General features: G+C 42.7%; 2 long non-coding RNA genes across 2 annotated transcripts; one reads left to right on the forward strand and one right to left on the reverse strand.

Moving 5' to 3' along the window:
* The first annotated feature begins 1,132 nt into the window (after positions 1 to 1,132).
* Positions 1,133 to 4,663, forward strand: LOC138973199 (uncharacterized). Its single transcript, XR_011457917.1, has 3 exons — positions 1,133 to 1,226; positions 1,808 to 1,971; positions 4,513 to 4,663. It is a non-coding gene; the product is annotated as an uncharacterized lncRNA (long non-coding RNA).
* A 93-nt stretch (positions 4,664 to 4,756) lies between these two features.
* On the reverse strand, positions 4,757 to 7,781 carry LOC138973198 (uncharacterized). The gene is made up of 3 exons (XR_011457916.1): positions 7,275 to 7,781; positions 5,973 to 6,147; positions 4,757 to 5,540 (listed from the first exon to the last, which is right to left on the reverse strand). It is a non-coding gene; the product is annotated as an uncharacterized lncRNA (long non-coding RNA).
* Positions 7,782 to 21,955: the final 14,174 nt, after the last annotated feature.

Consider the following 21,955-nt stretch of genomic DNA (forward strand, 5'->3'; position numbering starts at 1 on the left):
CTTTCTTACGACACTGCTATGCAGCCGTGAGGGTGTTCACAAGTGTATTTTGGAACATCGGGACCCTTTGTTGCGACAATTTCAAGCCAAGAACGATAGCGCTTAACTTCGTCTGGTGGAGGCGATACATATATTAGTAGGAAATATCCCTTTTACTCAGATTGAGATGGGGGTGGGTGGGGGCGAGAGAGAGAGAGAGAGAGAGAGAGAGAGAGAGAGAGAGAGAGAGAGAGAGAGAGAGAGAGAGAGAGAGAGAGAGAGAGAGAGAGAGAGAGAGAGAGAGAGAGAGGAGTTTTTACTGAAGGTCAAGTTTTGAGTGAATCTTTTTATTAAAGGTTTTTCAGCTTAATTAGTTTGTACGACAATGTAAATGAAATTTTTGCTGGTGCAGAAGCATTGATCTAGCAAGTCTGTGAAAGTATCTCATCGTCTCTCTTTTTTTTGTGTGTGTGTAAAAAATGTATCTTGTCTGTCTTGCGTTTTCATAAGGGTATAAGTGATTCTATGACCTTGACATAATGTGAAATAACAATTCCTATCTAGATGTACATATTTATAACCACACTTAAAGGAAAAGTCCAAGGTTTTTAACTATCCCCAAAAACTTGAAAATCGAATGCCAAATGTTACAAACATCTCTGGAAAAATATTTTAAAATTTGAAAAAAAATTGTTGTTGTTGTAGTTGAAGATTTAGTGTTGCGGGGCTAACCAAGACAAGTCGCCTGGGGTCAAGTAGTGGTCACGTGGTTTTCGGTGCACTGTGACGTCGGTGCACTGTGACGTCACAAGTTATTGTGTTGATTCTACCACTAGTACCAGCTTGATTTTCACACAGAAAAGTCGCCACTGTATGCCCGAAAAGAATGCCTCGGTGGAGAGCAGCCGCAAACTGCAACAACTCGTCAATGTCCCCAGGCATTTCATAGCACACGTTCCCTCATAAAACTCTGAGTCTCTTGTGGAAATGGAAGAGATGTGTGCAGCACAAGCGTGCAGATTTCAAAGTGTCGGGCACTTTCTGGACACAGATTTCGCCATTTTTCTGCAGCATAAAAGTTGGCGTTTCATCCCTGAAACAAATGTTTTGACCACTGGCAGTGTCTTCCCTTCATAAAAGTCCGGAGAGGGAAGTATTACGCGAGGCTGGTACAAGTCGACGAGCCATCGAAACTCCGAGGCGACATACGAACAGCGGATTATCTCACAAGAAGGAATGCGTTGAAGGTCAGAGTACATGCTTTTATTTTCATGCATACACGTAAACATTGTTTTGCTGCGCACCGAATACGAATTGGTGCAGAACAGTGTGTCTGGGTCCAGCTGATATTCGCTGGAGTACAGATGCGCCACAGGCTAGATCTACAGAGTTACAGAACGGTCTGAGCTGAGCTAAGAGTAAGAGTAAAAAGTAGTCAGGGTTGTGGACACGTAAGACAATGCGTGTGTCACGTTATCTATTCTATTCAGTCGCAAACTATCCCCTGATATCAATTCATGAAATTGGCAGCGTTTGCTGGAATCACGGTTTAATTCTATTTTTACCAGATCTAAACTTTTGGTGGATGTGCAACCGGTAAGGTAAACAGACACCTGCATGCTAGAGACAAGAAGATTACGAATTGTGCAGGGAATTAATCTGTCTGCATTGACTGAGAGACGCAAAACCAATCTAATTGCTACAACATGGATACACATCCAGACGACTTCCAGAGGGTGTCTAAATGTTCAGTGTACTGTATAGATCAGAAGCATACTTTCGAATTGATTTATACTCACACTCATTTTCTCTGTTCGTTTACTTCCAGACCTTTCATCATCACTCACGGCCACTGGTCAGAACAGGTCACTAGACACTGACACCGTGACCATTCCAGATTTTCCGGTTCTCCGTGATCACAACGCAACTGTTGACCAGTCCTGTTCCTACCGTCCAGAATCACCACATGAGAAAACCAACGTGCCATTCATCGTAAGATTTTTGTTTTGTTTTGAAAATTAGTGCCTTATTCTAGCTTTGCAAAAAACGAGAAAGTGTCTTTGACAGATACCATCCAAATAATACATTATGAAAACAAGTTCATTTCTACTCATGTTAATCGTTTATGCTTTCTGTGCTGAGCGACATATGGATTTAATTTCTTTCGTAATTCACCTCCCGTCAACCTGCAAAACTATATCTGTCGAAGTAGTTTCAAATAAAGTTAGTATGCTTCCGAATAAAAAAAAAATAAAAACGGGGTATTTTCTGAAATGTTTAATTATAGACCAAAACAAAACATTCACGAGTATGTTGTTGACCTGATGGTCTTTATGGTAGACAGCAAGAGTTGCATGTTCAAGAAGTTTAAGCAGTACATTTGAAAGAGCAAGGTAATTTAAGGTGGTATAATTTTAATGGTAGGTTCCACTGTAAGGCAACATGGAGGGTATCTTTGACGGACTCATTCAACATTCATACCCATGCACATCACCTCAAACACATAAGCTTTGTTCTTGAGTCAAATTTATTGGCTTCATAAATATTGTGAATTTTTGTCCGTTTGCAGATTGGCTTATCTATGAGTATGAGTTTTTTCGAAAATATCTTGCGATCTACGTACGCATAATGTAACACGTGAAGAAGAACATAAAAAGTTCGTCAAAAGAAATCTAATTTGCATTTCAACCCATTTGCCTTCCTCATTGTTAATTTTTCTTCATAAAAACTACTTGAAATAAACAAAATGTTTAACCATTTCAAGGAATCTGAACACGTTTAAAAACAAGAAGGGCAAAGCCCATACGACTCACATGCTTTACACATTTTTCCTACCAAAATACATGTGACCTTGACCCAAGGTCAAGGTCATCCAAGGTCATGCAACACAAAGCTGTTAATTCAAGACATAGGAAGTACAATGGTGCTTATTGGCTCTTTCTACCATGAGATATGGTCACTTTTAGTGGTTCACTACCTTATTTTGGTCACATTTCATAAGGGTCAAAGTGACCTTGACCTTGATCATATGTGACCAAATGTGTCTCATGATGAAAGCATAACATGTGCCCCACATAATTTTTAAGTTTGAAACAGTTATCTTCCATAGTTCAGGGTCAAGGTCACTTCAAAATATGTATACAATCCAACTTTGAAGAGCTCCTGTGACCTTGACCTTGAAGCAAGGTAAACCAAACTGGTATCAAAAGATGGGGCTTACTTTGCCCTATATATCATATATAGGTGAGGTATTGAATCTTAAAAACTTCAGAGAAAATGGGAAAAATGTGAAAAATAGCTGTTTTTTAGGCAACATTTATGGCCCCTGCGACCTTGACCTTGAAGCAAGGTCAAGATGCTATGTATGTTTTTTGGGGCCTTGTCATCATACACCATCTTGCCAAATTTGGTACTGATAGACTGAATAGTGTCCAAGAAATATCCAACGTTAAAGTTTTCCGGACGTCCGGACGGACGACTCGGGTGAGTACATAGACTCACTTTTGCTTCGCATGTGAGTCAAAAATGCAGGTCTTTGCTCACTATATCAGATCTGCCAAGGCTCAGTTTACACAGGAAAAATCATCTCTCGACTTGAACACATACCAATAATCAACAGCCTCACTGCTTCTTGGAGCTGGATTTTGTGTGTGGAATGAATTACACATGTGGCGTTTTAGAATATAATTCATAGAAGATGTACATTCGTGCAGAAAGGCTTTAATTTAACAATTAGGCATTCGTGATGTTCTCTTAAAATAACTAACATGTGTTCCCTTTACCGGGCCTCTGAACCAGTTGTGTGAATATGCAGGTTAAACTCGTGCCTTTTCTGTGTTATCAGTGTATTTCTCATCCAGGCATGGAAGCGTCCTCTTAAATGGACAGCCCTTCGACAGCCTTTTCCGTGTAAACGATTGGGTTAAAAATCTCAAATCTGACAGGGCTTTTACATGGGGTGTGGCCATCTTTCCGTTGTGAAAAATACCAGAACTCAACACTCTGTAACAGTATGAGTACTCTCTTTGCGAATGTAGAATTTTATGAATTAATTTCTTAAACGCCACACGTGTAAAACATTCCCTAAAAAATGCAGCTCAAAAAACCAGTCAGGATGTTGATTCCTGGTTCAAGTCAACAGATTTTTTTTTTCTATGTAAAAGTCTTCGCAGATCTGTGTAGTGAGCAATCCTGTTTTGAAAAAGGACGTGCCTTTAAGCCTGTATAGACGGTTTGATTGTTGAGATACCTGGTGGCAATGACCGCACGGGTGGCAAGAGGTAGTAATGCACAGATGACAACAAACCGACTTGCATTTAAAAAAAAAGTTAGGAGGCCTTGATAGGGGGAATTGGGAAACATTTTGTTAATTTCCAGAATCTTTATGAAGAAATAATGAACGAGAAGAAAGTCTGGCCTTGAAGTAAATGCAAATTAAACTATGTATACTTTTGACAAACTTTTTTCTGTTCTTATTCACATGTTAAAATGTGTGCAGAGATCGTAAGTTACTTCCAAAAAACCATGTTTCAGGCAACAGGCAAACGGACAATACTGGACACAGGCTATGCTGACCGGCTCATGGACCGACTACCTGATGCTGGAGTACACCAACAGTGGAACAAGAAGAGCAAACGCTCGATCGAGTCACTTTCGCAGTTCTGAATATTATATGAGGCATCAGATGGACAGGAAGAAATTGCTATTCACAACACAATGCATACCTGAAGCATACCTGTGACCTTGAAAAAGGTCAAAGGTCACCAAAGCAGACGTCAAAGTGTAGAGGTCACTGGGAGTCACGTTCACATAAAATTTGAGCCCGGTCACTTTTATAGTTTCCGAGAAAAGCCCAACGTTAAGTTGTGTGTTGCCGAACAGAAAAGGCTAGTTATCTCCCTTGTTTTTCTGATAACGTTCGTAAAAGGCTACAGATGTAAATACTTTGATGTAAAGAATAATCCTACAAAGTTTCAATCACATCCGATGAACTTTGTCAAAGATATAAAATGTCTAATTTTTCCTTTGACGCTGACCTGTGACCTTGAAAAAGGTCAAAGGTCAACGAAACCATCGTTAAAGTGTAGAGGTCATTGGAGGTCACGACTAAACAAAATATGAGCCCGATCGCTTTGATAGTTTCCGAGAAAAGTCCAACGTTAAGGAGGTGTCTACGGACGGCCGGCCGGCCGGCCGGACAGACTAACACTGACCGATTACATAGAGTCACATTTTCTCAAGTGACTCAAAAAGTCTGGAACAAAATGTTGCAGCATGTGAACCATGTACCGGACCACGTGACAACCCATTATCATCTTCAAACCATGCAGGAATCTGTTCAACCAAAGATACTAGTTCAACACAGTCACACGATTTGTAAAAGTATATTTCAGCCTTCTGTAGCTCAGGGATTTTGAACCCCACTCTTCATCCGTTTGTGAAAGTATTTCTGATTGTTTTGACTGCACAGGTTGGTAATGGTACTCTGATGCTTCTGCTGAGAAACCCCACTCGCTAGCGCCCCAGCTGCCTGTTATGGGTAAGCGACGTGCCTGTATTTCCTGCAAAGCAAGACAGAATAAAACAGCAGCTTAGTTTGAGCTTTTAAGACATTCGTACCAGAGAAAACGTGTACGTGTTTGTTTGGAGAGGGTGGATAGAATCATAAGACACGCTGTGTCTATGTGACTTAGAGCAGGTTTTCAAATTCATGCTGAAGCACTGTGTGATCGCTATTTTTTATGGCATATCTTACCTTGATTTCAGATAGACTGGGAACCGAAATGAGGATGTTTACATGAATAAACTATACTGATATGTATGTGTTTAGAAATAAAGAATAGTTTTAATGATATATGATGGTGTGTGTTTTTTTTTAACCCAATGTGATATGTTTGTATTTGAAAACAAATTGTACACTCTGTTGTCAATTTTACTTTCAGATAAATAAATCTATCATAATGGAAATCATCTGTTTGTGTTGTGTTACTTACCCATTTTGATCAATGTTGAGTCGTCCATATTCCTGTGTGTACGCATAGTATGCAGTTTGAAGGTAGTAGATGTCCGAGCAAACATAGGAGGATGTGCTGTTAGGCTGTCTATCTCCTCATCCAGGTTTTCCAGATATTTGAATTTCGTTCCCTCTTGGAGTTTCTGCACTGACACCTGATAAGCAAACTACACGTATCACTCTGTGATCATGGCAAAATGTATCATCTGTATGCCCCGTTCAAAAATTACCTTGAGATTCTAAGGTATAGATCTACACAGAAATTGCAGTGGATCACAAAAACAACACGAACAGTAGTACATATATTCAGTTTAAAAATTCATGCAATGAGAGTCAATAACCCGATTTAACCCCAGGTAGATTCAGGGTCCCACTGACTGAATCTCATATGGTTGCTTTTCGGCACACACCACACTTTTTTTAATGGGACTGTAGGTTTTGTTAATACAGTAAAATAAATAGTAGCAACGTACAGTCTGTTCGTGACGTTTGAGAATACCGATCTATGCACTAACGCATTGTCTTTTTGTAGTGTGACTGTCCGATATTGCGTAATCCTAAAAATCAATGATCAAAAAGTGTGAACTGCTGTTATCTTGTTTCAGCATAATATGTCTGACAGTGCTTATTTGCTTCCAAAACGGCTTGCGATATCACGCCATCAGCGTTTCTCCACTGCTCAGAAAATCTTATGATTTCAGATCTAGTTTGAGATCGGAAATCACGTGTGCTCGTTTAAAAAACTAAATTCATTTATTACTTCCCTTTGACCGTTTCGCAAGAAAAATGTCAGGATCACTATTAGATTTTAGTATTAGCACATGAAAGCAGCCCACCGCCATTTCAAAAAAGTTTCACTGTTTAGTGGTGTCGATGTCATGTAGTGTCTTACTGTCGCAAATAAAAATACCAGGATAATTGCAGTTTTGTCCGCAAGAAACAGGCTTTGCGCAATGTTAACTTGCTGTCTACATGTTTCGTTGTGTGACTGAAGAATTACTCAAAATTCCAAGAGAAAATAAGGATAGTCGCGTGTGAACATCACTGTGGAAGCATTTATTCTAAACTGGGCAGTTCAAGGACGAAATCCTTCATTAAAGATAGGAAAATAAACAACACCAGATGCCTGAAATAATAGCATAAATCCATAATCTTTACATGCTTACAGATCTGTGGAAGCACATCAACTGATCTGTGAAAAACACACCTGACTTCGATCTAGCAGCAAGAGGTAGCGACTACGGACTAGTGTGTCAACATCACAACAAAGAGAATCACATACCATTTCGTATTGCCGCTTATGCTGGCTCTGTTTCAAGCAGTTCCTTGTGGCCTCGCCAGCATTTTGACGACGAAGAGGCTCAAACGGGCACGCTAAAACCTCAGGATGGCTGAAAACCGGTCCGTATTCCACTTGTCTTCCTCACTGCTTGAGCCGGCCATGTTTGTTGTTCAAGGCTCGTGACGTAGCACACGTATGTGCACAAGGTCATGAGCCAAGACTGCGCGCGCGATGGAATGATTCAGAACAACCAAAAACGAGTCAAAGTATACTTTTTGGATTTCTGTGTTCATTTTTACACACGCATTTGTGGTTGATGAATTAAGAGGGTCAACATATCAAAAGTGACCCTAAACCTTGGACTTTTCCTTTAATATAAGTTTAGCTTGTTGTGTGGCCACAAATGTTTATATCGTATATACATGCCACCCTGTATTTCATTAATATAAAAAACGCTCGCGCTGGACCCTGGAACTCTTCAGACTGGCTCGCTCCCCCAGTATGAAAGTTTTTGTCAGTCTTGTGCACGTGGATTTAAAAAAATTTTAAAAATTTATTTTACACAATTAAAAAAATTATTAGAGTAAAATAAAACATTAAAACGTTCATAATAAACAATAGTAAACAAGAATTAAAAAAAAATTAAAAAATAAAAATAGACCGCCCATGCCGAGAATCGAACCCGGGTCACTTGGATTAAAAAAAAAAATTATTTATTTTACACAATTAAAAAAATTATTAGAGTGAAATAAAACATTAAAACGTTCATAATAAACAATAGTAAACGAGAATTTAAAAAGAAAATAAAAAAAATATAGACCGCCCATGCCGGGAATCGATCCCGGATCACTTTGGCCATAGACTCTCTCGTGCTCTCTGTCTCTCTTTCACCGAGACCAAACCCTGCATTGTAATTTCTTTGCCGAGACCATTTCCCCACCCGTTGTCTGGCTTGCACTGAAATCATGCTTTTCTCGTCACTGCGTGACGTGTTCGCCGCCCAAGTCTGCCCTTTAGTTCAGGCTGTTCGCAAAGCGACCAGCCTCCCACCGCAAAAACTCCCACCGTTAAGGGTGGTGTTTGTGATTTATTTGGCATTTAGGTCCCAGGTAACATTATGAAGTTTTAATACGATCAATCGGACCTATTATCAAGTTAGTGTATCAACTTTTGAACGAACTGCGCCAGTAGTTTCCCACCAATAAGCTGTTAAGTCGAGACACACACACACACACACACACACACAATTAAAGTCTGCAGAACCCTAGTACTGCGTACTCGGGGAAAATCTTGTTTAAAGAAAAGAGAGAGAGAGAGGGCGAGAGAGACTGAGAGAGGAAGAGAGAGGAGGGAAAGAGAGAGAAAGAGGGATAGAGAGAGAGAAAGAGGGAAAGAGAGAGAAATAGAGAGAGAGAAAGAGGGAAAGAGAGAGAGAGAGGGATGAAAGAGAGAGGGGAGAGACAGAGATAGATATACATAGAGAGAGAGAGAAAAAGAGAGAGAGAGAGGGAGAGAGTGAGGGAGAGAGAGAGAGAGATAGACAGACAGACAGACAGATAAGACACTGAGTCATGCAGAGACAAAAGATTCGGAGAAGAAAAAAAATACCCAAATACACCAACAACACCACACACCAGAACAGCAAAACATTTAATCTTCGTCGACAAAACAAAAGTTCGCACGAGGGCGCCGGAAGTAATTACATCACGTGACCTCAAGGGCTTGGGAAAAAATGGCGGCGAGGGGAAGTCGGCAAATGAGCGCGCCCTCTGTTGCTCAAATTCAGGATGACTCGTTACTTCTTCTTCTTCTTCTTGTCGATCACTCAGATGGAAACGCCGGTTCTCCGCGCAAATGTTGCCGTGCGCTGTTGGTCGTCCAGACTGCCATAGAGCTTCCCTTGCACCGTGGTCGCCTCCGCCCAGATCTGGCTCCTGAGGCCATCGTGTAGTGGGCAAGTCTGCAGCAGGTGTTCCGTTGTCATGCTGCCTGTTTGACAAGGGCACTGGTCTGACTGGCCAATTCTGAACTTGGTGAAAAGGTGGTGGTTTATTCGGTTGTGGCCTGTCCGCAGCCTGAATATGAGGACCTGCTCAGACCTTGATGAGCAGGTGAAAGGCGTCGTTTTTATTGTAGTGTGGGTGCTGCTGCAACCACTTTTTGTGTTGCTTGGCCTTGATGATGGTCTTGGTTTCTTTGAAGGTGGTTGATCTGTCATTCTGGTCCTTCGTAGTGCCCTCTTTTGCCAGAGTATCTGCGGCTTCGTTGCCTAGTATGTTGCAGTGAGAGGGGACCCATTGCAGCACGACTGTGTGGGCTCTGCACAGGGAGGTGAAGGCGGATGACAGGCCATTCAGTTCTTTGTCTCTGGCAGTGTCTCAGGCCTGCAGGACTGACTTTGCGTCGATGAAGAACACAACGTTGTTGGAGGAGAGTGGACTGTGCTCAATGTGGGCTGCACCTGTCTGGAGCGGTACTGCTTCAGCCTTGAAGTTGGTGGAGTAGAGGCCAGTAGCGAGGGAGATGTGTTTTTCTTCTCGACCTCCTGGGTACCGGTACTTTATGTAGATTCCGGCACCACCATTTCTGACAGCCTGGTCGGCAGATCCGTCAGTGTATACATGAGTCCATTGGCGTTGGGGGTAGGAGTTGTGGATGTGTTCAATGGTGAGAGACTTCAGTTCAGCACAGCTCTGGGAGTCTTTCTTGCCAACGCCAGGAATACTGCAGCGTATCTGGGGTCTTCCTTCATCACTCCAGCTTGGGTTTTCAAGGTATTGGGGGATATCTTTGGGTTGCCGGTCCAGGATATCTTGGTGTCTCCTTTCCAACACCCTCGTCTGGTGGATGAAGCTTCCTCTCTTCAGTCTTCCTTTTGTTGGTTGGCACAGTCTGTCTTTGGATGACTCGTTACGGACATTCCAATATAGACTTTATTCTATGGGCAAGCCGATTTTTGGCTCACGTAAGTGTAGCCTATGCGATGGTAAACTCTGTCTGTGCGTGTGTGTGTGTGTGTGTGTGTGTGTGTGTGTGATAGAAACTTTAACATTTGAAGACGTCACATTATGGCGTAAGAGAAATTATTATAATATTAATATTATAATTATTATAAGTAAGAAACTGCTAAAGTAGGAAAAAGGGAAGTAATAATATCGTTCTTCATTTCAGAAGTAGAGCGGCACATTTTCATCCCTACGTTCATCTGTTTTGTGTGTTTCAAAGGCGAAGCAGTTGGACGAAATCCAAAATTCCATTGTTTGTAAGTAACGGTCAGAATGATTAGATAGATGTTAGGCTCATAAAGCTGATGATAACATGTTGTTTTCACTTTGATCGACAGGTTTAGATGCTGTTTAGATGCTGGTTAGACGCTCGTGTAGATGCAAGCTGGAGATGAATCGGACGCCAACTGAGAGAGAGATGGAACCGTGTTAAAGAACTGATATCACCGTTCACCCCATCGCCGAGATATCCAGGGCATCATCATCGTCATTCACCTCATCGTCAATAATTATGTAATATTATTATTATATTATACATCATTTTCTCCGATATATATTTTTGGGACGCACTTCTTCTAAACGTCGTTGCTGCATAAGACGTCACGCGAAGGAATTACTGAAAGTCTCGGTCATTGTTATTTTGAGCGGGCCGAGACTAGTTGGCAGTCGTGTCCCTGTAAGTAGGCCACACATGCAGACAGACAGATCTCGATCTAGTGTCTCGCTTTCTTGCACAGTGTCACCTATGCTTACTGTGTGTGTGTGTGTGTGTGTGTGTGTGTGTGTGTGTGTGTGTGTGTGTGTGTGTGTGTGTGTGTGTGTGTGTGTGTGTGTGTGTGTGTGTGACGGAGTGACTGAGTTTGTGTTACTGTTTGTCGATTTCTTACGTGAGCCTTGAAGGCTTCGCCTCTTGTTGTACTCAAAATAACTACACACACTGGTTATTTATTACATTGTTGATATATCTTGACGAATTAACAACAACCACGACAACATCAGAGCAATATTTTGCTTGCTATAACCATCATTTTCTCCGATATATATTTTTGGGACGCACTTCTTCTAAACGTCGTGGCTGCAACTTGTATAGTCAGGTATCTATCTTTGCGAGCTCTTATCCCAGCGCCATGAGTTCATCTGTAATGAGACGAGTGGAGGAGGAAGAGGCAGAGAAAGAAAGTTTTAGAGGTAAGTGGTAGCAGGGAATGGGAGGGGGAGGGGGGGGGGTGAAAGGAAGGTGGTGTGGGTGTTGATGCGAGTTGGTTAAAACAAAGATCTTTACTTCTCGGCTGAACATCTTTGGTTAAAGGTTCTGATAGGAGACGAGGTAAAAAGTAGAAGGGAGATAAGCCAGAGCAAGACATTTTAAAGGGATAGAGGTGGCAGGGGGAAGGGGACGGGGGTAGGGTGGGGGTGGGGTAGGGGGGAGTGATGGGACGGAAGTGTGGGTGTTGAGGAGGGCTCCTTAAAGGAAGGAGAACGAAGAAGGAGGATTGAAGAGAGAGGAGGAAGTAGACTGAGATACAATTGAAAGAATTTACGAAGTAGGTATTTTTAGTAAGGGGTAAGTGTTGGCAGGAAACGTGTTGTGACAAACGTACTGAAGGAAGTACATCAATAAAATAATCTGCAGAGAATCGATTATGGAGAGAGTGTGAGAGAGAGAGAGAGAGAGAGAGAGAGAGAGAGAGAGAGAGAGAGAGAGAGAGAGAGAGAGAGAGATCAAATCAAATCAAATCAAATCAAATCAAATCAAATCAAATTTTATTTTTCGAGGGTTGTGGCATAAGCAATACAACGAGCTTTTTTTCAACCAGCCCTCGCCCAGAGAGGGGACTAATCTAATCACATATTTACACGGATATTAACGTAGAAAAAAAGGTAGAGAGAGAGAGAGAGAGAGAGAGAGAGAGAGAGAGAGAGAGAGAGAGAGAGAGAGAGAGAGAGAGAGAGAGGTCGACGTCGACGACGACGACGGTAATGCTGCTGCCGATGTTGATGATAATGATGATGATGGCGACGACGACGACGACGATGATGATGATGATGATGATGATGATTATGATGATGATGATGATGATGATGGGGACGATGATGACAAAAATAAAACACAGGACGGGTTAAAGCTGAGGAGCCAGCACACAGACCGATCATGAAAGGCAGGAAAGAGATACGCTGACACTGAGAAGGAAAGGCGAGAAACGTAAAAGTGCAAGACAGAGAGAGTGAGAGACTCTGAACGACTCGTCTCCGGTAGGACCCACAGCTCTTTCTATATCTGTGGGTAGGGCCCGCCGCGAGTGTTATTTCGTTAGTCTGACTTGTACGATTTTCAAAATAGATTTTTGCCGCTCGAGTGTTTATTCTGGATCTCTGCGCATGTGCGACTGATGGGAGAGGACTCGGAGCATACTAAGCAGATGAGAACGGCAAATAGCGTTCCGTCTGACCCGGATGTCATGAACATTTGTATGGTTTACGCTCAGAACCAGACGCTGTTGTTGTGTTACGCTGTATCGCTAGCTTCCCGTCACTGGGCGGCGGCTGTTTGTTCGGGCTGACTCTTTGTTTGTTCTTTGCTTCCAAGTACTGTTTGCTTCTTTTTTTTTAAATGATTTTTATTAGGGAGTCTTACTCTAACAGATGTCAACCGTCTACTGCTTGCTCTCGTTGTGTGACTGTGTTGCTTGACTCCGTCTGGCTAGGAGTCTATCTTTGTTCAGCCTTACTTTGTTTGTTCTTTGTTTCCAGGAGTGCTAATAGCTTTCTTGATTAATTTTGAATCAGGGAGACTGTCTTTGTGTAGCTTGACATTTTGTTTGTTCTCTGTTTTTAGTATTGTCTGCTGTCTCTTTACTTTTTAGTACTGGAGTATTAGTGAGCAGGTGTCCCGGTTCTCGTATATATCTATGTATATATATGTCACGGTAGAACCAGCGATCTGGTAGGATCGGCTATCGTACCGGTACAATTGCCGATCGGACTTTGTCCCGGTACAACTGCCGATCAATGTTTTTACAATGAAAATCGGGTGTTCTACCAAAATAAGCTGGTAGAAACTCGGATCGGCAGTTGTACCGGGACAAAGTCCGATCGGCAATTGTACCGGTACGATAGCCGATCCAAACAGTACAACTGCCGATCGGACTTTGTCCCGGTACAACTGTCGATCAATGTTTCATTTGTACCGGTACGATAGTCGATCCTACTGGATCGCTGGTTCTACCGAAGTGGAACTATTATGATGGTATTATGGATATGAATCTTGAGTAAGGATACAAAATTAGAAAGATGAGTTATTTTGACCAAGTGGTACTTTATTATCCCAATATAAAAGCATTCCCATTATCATTTCAAATTAAAATCCATAACCTATTCAGTCAAATTTCACCATTTGCAACAAAATATAAATCCTTTATTATCCCAATATAAAAGCATTCCCATTATCATTTCAAATTAAAATCCATAACCTATGATGACGTATTCGTGCAAGTGGTCGATTGTGGATGACACTTTGTTGAACAAGGAAGGCCTGCTCGCTTGCATTCGCATTTCCTGTTGTGACACTTTCCTCTGCATGAGCAAGCTGAACTTCCATTTGCTGTCCAGTGTGTGACAATTCGTGATGCTTTGATGACGCTTATTTCGCTCAGTGATTCAACATCGACGTTTTGAAGCTGGCTGAAGTGGACATTTCACAAATCCACCATATCGACCGCTTTGAATTTGTTCTTCAGAAGACCTCCGTTTGTGTACACCTTGTAGAAAGTTTCAGAGCCACGTTGTTCCACACTCAAAATTTTGCATGGCAAAAGCCGGGCACCGGTGTTTGTGCGATCTACTTCATGAATTCGAATGCCAACAGTGTCACCAACGTTGAAACTCTTTTCTAAGTGAGCCTCCTTTGCATCGAAATTTACTTGTTGTTTGTTAGCAGCCTTCAAATAGTTACATGTTGCAATCTTCCTCACATTTTAGCTCGTCGTGAACTATTCTCATACGCTGAACGGCTGAACATTTGTTGACAGTGACAAGACATTTTAGCTCGTCGTGAACTATTCTCATACGCTGAACGGCTGAACATTTGTTGAAACATTGATCGACAGTTGTACCGGGACAAAGTCCGATCGGCAGTTGTACTGGTAGGATCGGCTATCATACCGGTACAATTGCCGATCGGACTTTGTCCCGGTACAACTGTCGATCAATGTTTTTACAATGAAAATCGGGTGTTCTACCAAAATAAGCTGGTAGAAACTCGGATCGGCAGTTGTACCGGGACAAAGTCCGATCGGCAATTGTACCGGTACGATAGCCGATCCTACCAGATCGCTGGTTCTACCGTGACATATATACTAGATGAATACCCGCTTCGCCGGGTAGCCGGCTTCGCCGGGAAGAAGTACTTAGAGCCGTACGCCGGCTTCGCCGGGTCCGAACAATGGACCCGCCAAGCTCGCCAAGCTTAGGTCCCTCCCAGATTCGTGGAATGGGAACAGCACGAAAATGATTCAGTGGCCATAATGCCATTCCTGACCATATCGAGTCCCATCCTTGTCGACGAATGTAACCGTGTTCATCACCTTTGGAGGCGAACTCCACTCAAACAGGACTGAGCAAGTTAGAGCTTCTGAAAGGAAGGCCAGTACATAAAATTACACAAAAGCCGCCAGACCACATCACAAACAGAACTGAAAAATGCACAGGTGTTGCTCACATAGAGACACACACACACACACTCACACCCACACACACACTCACACACACACACACACACACACACACACACACACAAAAACACAGAGAAGCCGTATCTATAGAGAGATAGATGACAGTGTATTTTTCGCGCGGCTATAAATTGATTCGACCTTTGCACTTTGACAGTGAGGATAATTTACGGGTCCAATTTACGTTCTGGACACTGCGTTGACCTTCCAAAAATAGTAACAGTAACAGAACGCCGGGAATATCCGAAGACGCTCCTTGTCACACAAAAGTGCACCAAACGAAGGAAGGGAGGTAAACGCTGAAAACTTGGAGAAGATGAGAAGATAAGGAAGAGTTACTTATAATGGTGAAATGAACACAAAAACTAAAATCATTTCAGCGCTGCGCGCTGAGAGCACGTGTTGAAATATCTCATCGATGATATTGTGTCCGGGGTGTAGCTGAATACGGTGTCCAAATTTGAAAAAGATCCACCGAGAACTTTGGCTTTGGTGTGTCGGTATGGGGGCCCTGGTAGCTGAGGTGGAACCAAAATAGCTGAGGTGGAACCAAAATCGGTTCCGCGCTGCGCGCTGAGAGCACGTGTTGAAATATCGACCAGGTTGTGTCGTGTCCCGGGTCTACCTGAATATGCCCACCAAATTTGAAGCAGATCCATCGAGAACTTTGGCCGTGCATCGCGCACAGACAGATACACAGACAGATACACAGACACACAGACACAAAAAAAATATGAAAGCCTTCCTGAAAAAGCAGAACTGTTTGCAGATATTTTTGCAGCAGCAAGCCAAACAGATAAACTGTTATGTGAGCAGGAACTCTTCCGTAAGAACTGGGAGGATAAACAGGACTTAAACGACCCAGAACTCAACCCTTCCTTAAAAATAAATGCTCCCTTATCCATTCAAGAACTGAACACGGCTATAGCATCGGTGACAAAAGTCCGATCCGCCTGTGGTTCTGATCCAATAAACTATCAGGTCATACAACATTTACCAAACCAAGGATTAAATCTTTTACTGGATTTTTATTCAACATGCTGGAAGTCTGGCCTGATTCCCACAGCTTGGAAAGAGGCTGTTGTGATCCCCATTTTAAAGCCTGGAAAACCAAGAGCTAACCCTTCCAACTGGCGCCCTATATCTCTGACCTCCCATCTGAGCAAAATCTATGAAAGAATACTAAAATCCAGACTAGAAGATGAAATGGAAAGAAAAAAGGTAATACCCCTGTGCCAAGCTGGTTTCCGTCGAGGCAGGGGTGTCTCGGATCACATTGTAAAACTGTCCTCTAAAATTAAGAAAGCTCTCTCATGCAAGAAGTCTCTCTTTGCTGTCTTTTTTGACATCAAAAAAGCCTACGATACAGTATGGCACCAACGATTGTTGTTCAAATTGAAGCAATTAGGCATCAGTGGTAATATGTTTCAATACATAAAAAGCTTTCTACTGAACAGATCCTTTCAAACTGATTATAAAGGTGCCAAATCATCCACTCGCAAAGTTGACATGGGAGTGCCACAGGGCTCAGTAATAGCACCACTGCTTTTTAGCATTATGCTGCATGACATATCGACAATTAAAACACATGGAGCCGAACTGACGCTTTATGCGGATGATATTGCTCTATGCAAAGAGTATCAAAACAAAACCTATAAAACAGAACACAAATTCTCTAAAGAGTGGCAAACAGCTATAGATAACATTGCGAACTATATGCGGGAGAATGGCTTCACTCTCTCTGCCGAGAAAACTGTATTCGTTGTCTTTACAAACCGAAAACTGGAAGATCGAGAAAAGATACAGTTCTCACTAGATAAATCTGTTGTCTCACCCAGTCAGCAGGTGAAATATCTGGGCGTAGTTTTCACCTCAAATGGACTATGGACTGCTCACTTAAAGTATCTTTTAAGCAAAGCAAATAAGACCATCAACCTTCTTAAAATACTGGCTGCTCAACCATGGGCAAAGTGCCCAGTTATTCTAACAAACATCACCAGAGCTCTTATAAGATCAAGACTATCATATGGACAGGAGGCCTACTTCTCGTCGGCTCGAAAATGGCTTGATAAGCTACAGTCAGCGGAATGTCGTGCCCTTCGGCTTGCCCTCGGACACCCAAGGCATTCAAAGCAGGCCATTGTATACCACCAAGCAGGATTCCTCCCTCTTGACATGTGGCGGCGTAAGTGCTGCGCAGATTACAATGTTCGAGCCAACACAGTGCAAAACTCAACAAAAGAGGAGCTACAACCGCATTACAATCATGTCCAAAACAAAAAGGCCCACTTTGGCACTACTTTCTCCTCACTGGCTCAATTCAATGCTTCACTCTTTAGTGAAATCAGTGTCGACCCAAATGATGTGGCCCAAAACCCCATATCTCGTGATCCCTCATGGACAATGAAAGAAATGAATTTTGACACAGAATATTGCACAGCTACAAAGGATGATCAGTTATTACTCAGGATACAAGCCCTTGAGCACATTGATACTGTATACAAAGGCCATGTTCATGTTTACACAGACGGGTCAGTGTTGGATGACAAGAAGGCTGGCGCAGCTTTTGTAATCCCCAGCGATGACATGACTGGGAAATTTAAACTGTGCAACAGAAACTCGATCTTCTCAGCTGAGCTCCTTGCCATCTGCATGTCGCTTGTTCATCTCAATCTCAAGAACACTCCTCCTCAAAAGATAGCTATATTCTCTGACTCCAAAGCAGCCATTGAAGCATTGAGATCTAACAAAAGATCAAAAAGACATGATCTTGTCATTGCCATAAAGGAGCTGGCAAATAAAATTATAAAAAAAGGAAGCGAGATTAACCTGGTCTGGTGTCCAGCACACGTGAACGTGCCTGGCAACGAGAAAGCGGACAAAGCCGCTAAAGAAGCTGCCCAAGGCATAGGCGCCTCCGAGGTAGACCTGCCATTGTCTGCTTCTGAGATCAGTAGCCTTACAGACTCTCTTCTCTGGAGAGAATGGAGGAACAAATATATGCACAAGGCTATAAGCTCTGGCTGGCTCATTCGGGAAGCCCCATCAAAACAGATTAACACCTATAATGCATGCCCACGTGTAATAAAAAGGATTAACCGCCTTAGGGCAGAAGCTGGGAATTACCAATTTCTAGAGCTTAAATGCACCTGTCAATCCGACCTCACCATTGCTCATTTGACTTTGGAGTGTGATTTGAACTCATGCCACTTTCAACCCCTGACTCAGTTTATAAACTCAAATAGAAATATTCTGCCAAATACCTCAAAGGAAAAATTAAGTTATCTTTTAAGTTTTAATAAAGACCTTGGGTGGCAAGGTCCCAAACTTATCGCTGGACTTATGCACACGCACCCACTTGGTCCCTGGATATGAAGAGACGTTGCTGCGGCTGACGCCATTGCTTCTCATACAGCTACTATATATTTTTATCAGAACTTTTAAAAATACCATTTTATATCCAAGTATCTCTTAACACCATTTTTAATTAGATGAGCGAGAGTGTGCGGGGGGCGGGAGGGTGGTGAACCACTGTACATAAAGGGAAAGTTTGTGTGCGTGCCTGTGTGTGTTCTTAATCTAAGACAAATGTCGCCAATGTTTTTACAGAGTGACGTTAAATAAACGATTTTATCATCATCATGTAATTTTATGTACTGGCCTTCCTTTGAGAAGCTCTAACTTGCTCAGTCCTGTTTGAGTGGAGTTCGCCTCCAAAGGTGATTAACACGGTTACATTCGTCGACAAGGATGGGACTCGATATGGTCAGGAATGGCATTATGGCCACTGAATCATTTTCGTGCTGTTCCCATTCCACGAATCTGGGAGGGACCTAAGCTTGGCGAGCTTGGCGGGTCCATTGTTCGGACCCGGCGAAGCCGGCGTACGGCTCTAAGTACTTCTTCCCGGCGAAGCCGGCTACCCGGCGAAGCGGGTATTCATTCTAGTATATATATATACGGCTTCGCTGTGTGTGTGTGTGTGTTTGTGTGTGTGTGTGGGCAACACCTGTGGATTGTAGAGTTCTGTTTGTGATGTGGTCTGGCGGCTTTGGTGTGTCTGTATGTTCAGGCCTTCCTTCGAGAAGCCATAACAGTTATTCTCAATCCCGTTTGAGTGGACTTCGCCTTCAAAGGTGATTGTGGTGTTTCGGCACTCGGTTACATTTGGCGTCGTCGACAGCGATGGGACTCGACATGAAATGTTCAGGCCACTGAATCATTTTCGTGCTGTTCCCATTCCACCTGGGAGGGACCTAAGCTTGGCGGGTCCATGGTTCGGAACTTTGGGGACAAAGTTCATTCAAAGGGGGTCGAGTGTGACAGGGAGACTACCGTCGCCCTTCACAGCAGACTCTGCAGAGTTGTTCGCCTTAGAAGTTGTGGGCTTTCCTTGCATGTACCCGTAAGTTGTCCTCACTGTAAAAGTGCAAAGGTCGAATCTATTTATCGAAAAATCCACTGTCATCTATCTCTATATATTTATATATATAGATAGATATATACGGCTTCTGTGTGTGTGTGTGTGTGTGTGTGTGTGTGTGTGTGTGTGTGTGTGTGTGTGTGTGTGTGTGTGTGTGTGTGTGTGTGTGGAGACAACACCTGAGGATTGTAGAGTTCTGTTTGTGATTGGGTCTTGCGGCTTTTGTCTGTCTGTATGTTCTGGCATTTGAGAAGCCATAACAGATAATATAGGGCTTAGAAATAAGCTCTAAAATTCTCAGTCCCGTTTGCGAGGACTTCGCCTTCAAAGGTGATTGTGGTGAACCGCCACGCTGTCTGTCTCTGTTTCGCGATTCACCCCGGCGAAGTCGGGTATTCCTCTAGTCATCTATATATATATGTACGACTTGTGTCTGTGTGTGTGTGTGTGTGTGTGTGTGTGTGTGTGTGTGTGTGTCCGCGATGCACGCCCAAGGTTCTCGATGGATCTGTTTCAAATTTGGTGGCCATATTCAGCTACACCCCGGACACAACCTGCTCGATGAGATATTTTAACACGTGCTCTCAGCGCGCAGCGCTGAACCGATTTTGGTTTTTCTCTGGATCCATTCCCAGTAACTCTTCCTTATCTTCTCCAGTGTTTTCAGCGTTTATCTCCCTTCCTTCGTGTGGCGTCAATCCATATTCCCGTTTCTATTTTTAGAAGGTCACTGTCGACAACGCTCAATCCATATTCCCGTTAGGTATTCGGCTCGACTTCTTCCCGGCGAAGCCGTACCCGGCGAAGCTGGTAGTCATCTAGTATATATGCCAGTTCTTTACTGAAAGGACGATACACTTATCTTGTTGAGTCTATCCCCGCCCACCCGGCCTCTCTTTCATTATATATATAGATATGTATACAGTTGTGTATGTAGTCCTGCATCGGGCGAGGGATAAATGTAAAAAAGCACTTTTGTATCCTTCGAAAAATAATTATTTATCTTATCTCTCTCTCCCTCCCTCTCTCTCTCTCTCTCTCTCTCTCTCTCTCTCTCTCTCTCTCTCTCTCTCTGTGTCTCTCTCTGTGTCTCTCTGTGTCTCTCTGTCTCTGTCTCTCTGTCTCTGTCTCTGTCTCTCTGTCTATCTCTTTCTCTCTCTCGCTCGCTGTCTTTGTATGTACGTGCGTTTTTCTCCAGTTTTGAACAATCTTACCACTTGCCTGCCTTAGGACGGGTATACCCGTCCTGCGCTTGTGCAGCCGCAGTGCCTTAAGACGGGTTTACCCGTCTTCACCGTTCCGGGATTTTCCAGAAGTGCGATGTCACTGCTGACACAAAAAATAGCAGCCAGTGGCTTGGTAGGATACCTCATTCTCATGAATAAACATAAATGGTGACGCGGTTTTGCGTCTGAAGGCTATTTTCGGCCTTGGCGACAGGATAGGGGAGAGAAATCTCGACTCGTCAAAATGGCTAACGGTGGAAGTCGACCGGGCCGTAGTAGGGAAAAACAAAGCCGGACTGACGCTACAGGGGGTGCAAATGATTATGGATACTGACAGGGGAAGGGGGAGATCTTCTTTCGGACGATTCGTTGGAAACAGGTAGATGATAGTGATTATAATCCTTTCTTGGAGCGAGCAAAACAGCCACCTGTGTTTGATCCACAGGCACCGGAAGATGCGCCGGACTGATTTTTCAAAAGTTCATATTTAAACATCATTATAAGCCAAACTAATTATTATTTCCATGATTAGACACTAAAAACAGATTCTTGGTTCAATTTCCCTTAAAAATAAGATAGGTTTTACTTACCTACCTACTGCCAGTTTGGAACTAGAATTTTTTGTGAATTATTACACCCCGAACTCCAATATTCCCTGGCAGTCAGGAATGCACATACGCAAGTTTTGGTTGTCACGTTTGTGCATTATTGATTGGGCTATGTGAAAGAAATGGGGTTTATTATTCTAACCATTATTTATAACAAATAACCTATATGTTACTTTATATTGTTAATAGAATGTTTAGTTGTTCTTACTTTCCAAGGATCCGATGAAAAAGTAATACGTGCTTAACATGTTATCCTTGTAAAAGAAATTAAATAATACCATTCAAATCAGCTCATGCTCTCTCTCTCTCTCTCTCTCTCTCTCTCTCTCTCTCTCTCTCTCTCTCTCTCTCTCTCTCTGTCTCTCTCTCTGTCTCTCTGTCTCTCTCTCTGTCTCTCTCTCTCTTGCGCGTGATAACAACGGCGGAAATACAAACTGTAAACAGACCAATAACAAGGTTATCCATGATATTATCCTATGTACTATGTACATGTCGTGATCGTTTCGAATAGTGTATTCTCCGAGGCGTTCACCTCAAACATCGGGCTTCTTCAGGGCGAAAATTTATCACCGATTCTTTTCTCACTATTTTTAAACGACCTGAAGCAGTTTTTGATTGAATATGATGTCAGCCTAGAGTTGCCCATGAAAAGAGCCCAAGAAATAGATGTCGAACGCATTAATGACTATATG

This window comes from Littorina saxatilis, linkage group LG8 (genome assembly GCF_037325665.1).
Source record: "Littorina saxatilis isolate snail1 linkage group LG8, US_GU_Lsax_2.0, whole genome shotgun sequence".
In the NCBI taxonomy this organism is placed as follows: Eukaryota; Metazoa; Mollusca; class Gastropoda; order Littorinimorpha; family Littorinidae; genus Littorina; species Littorina saxatilis.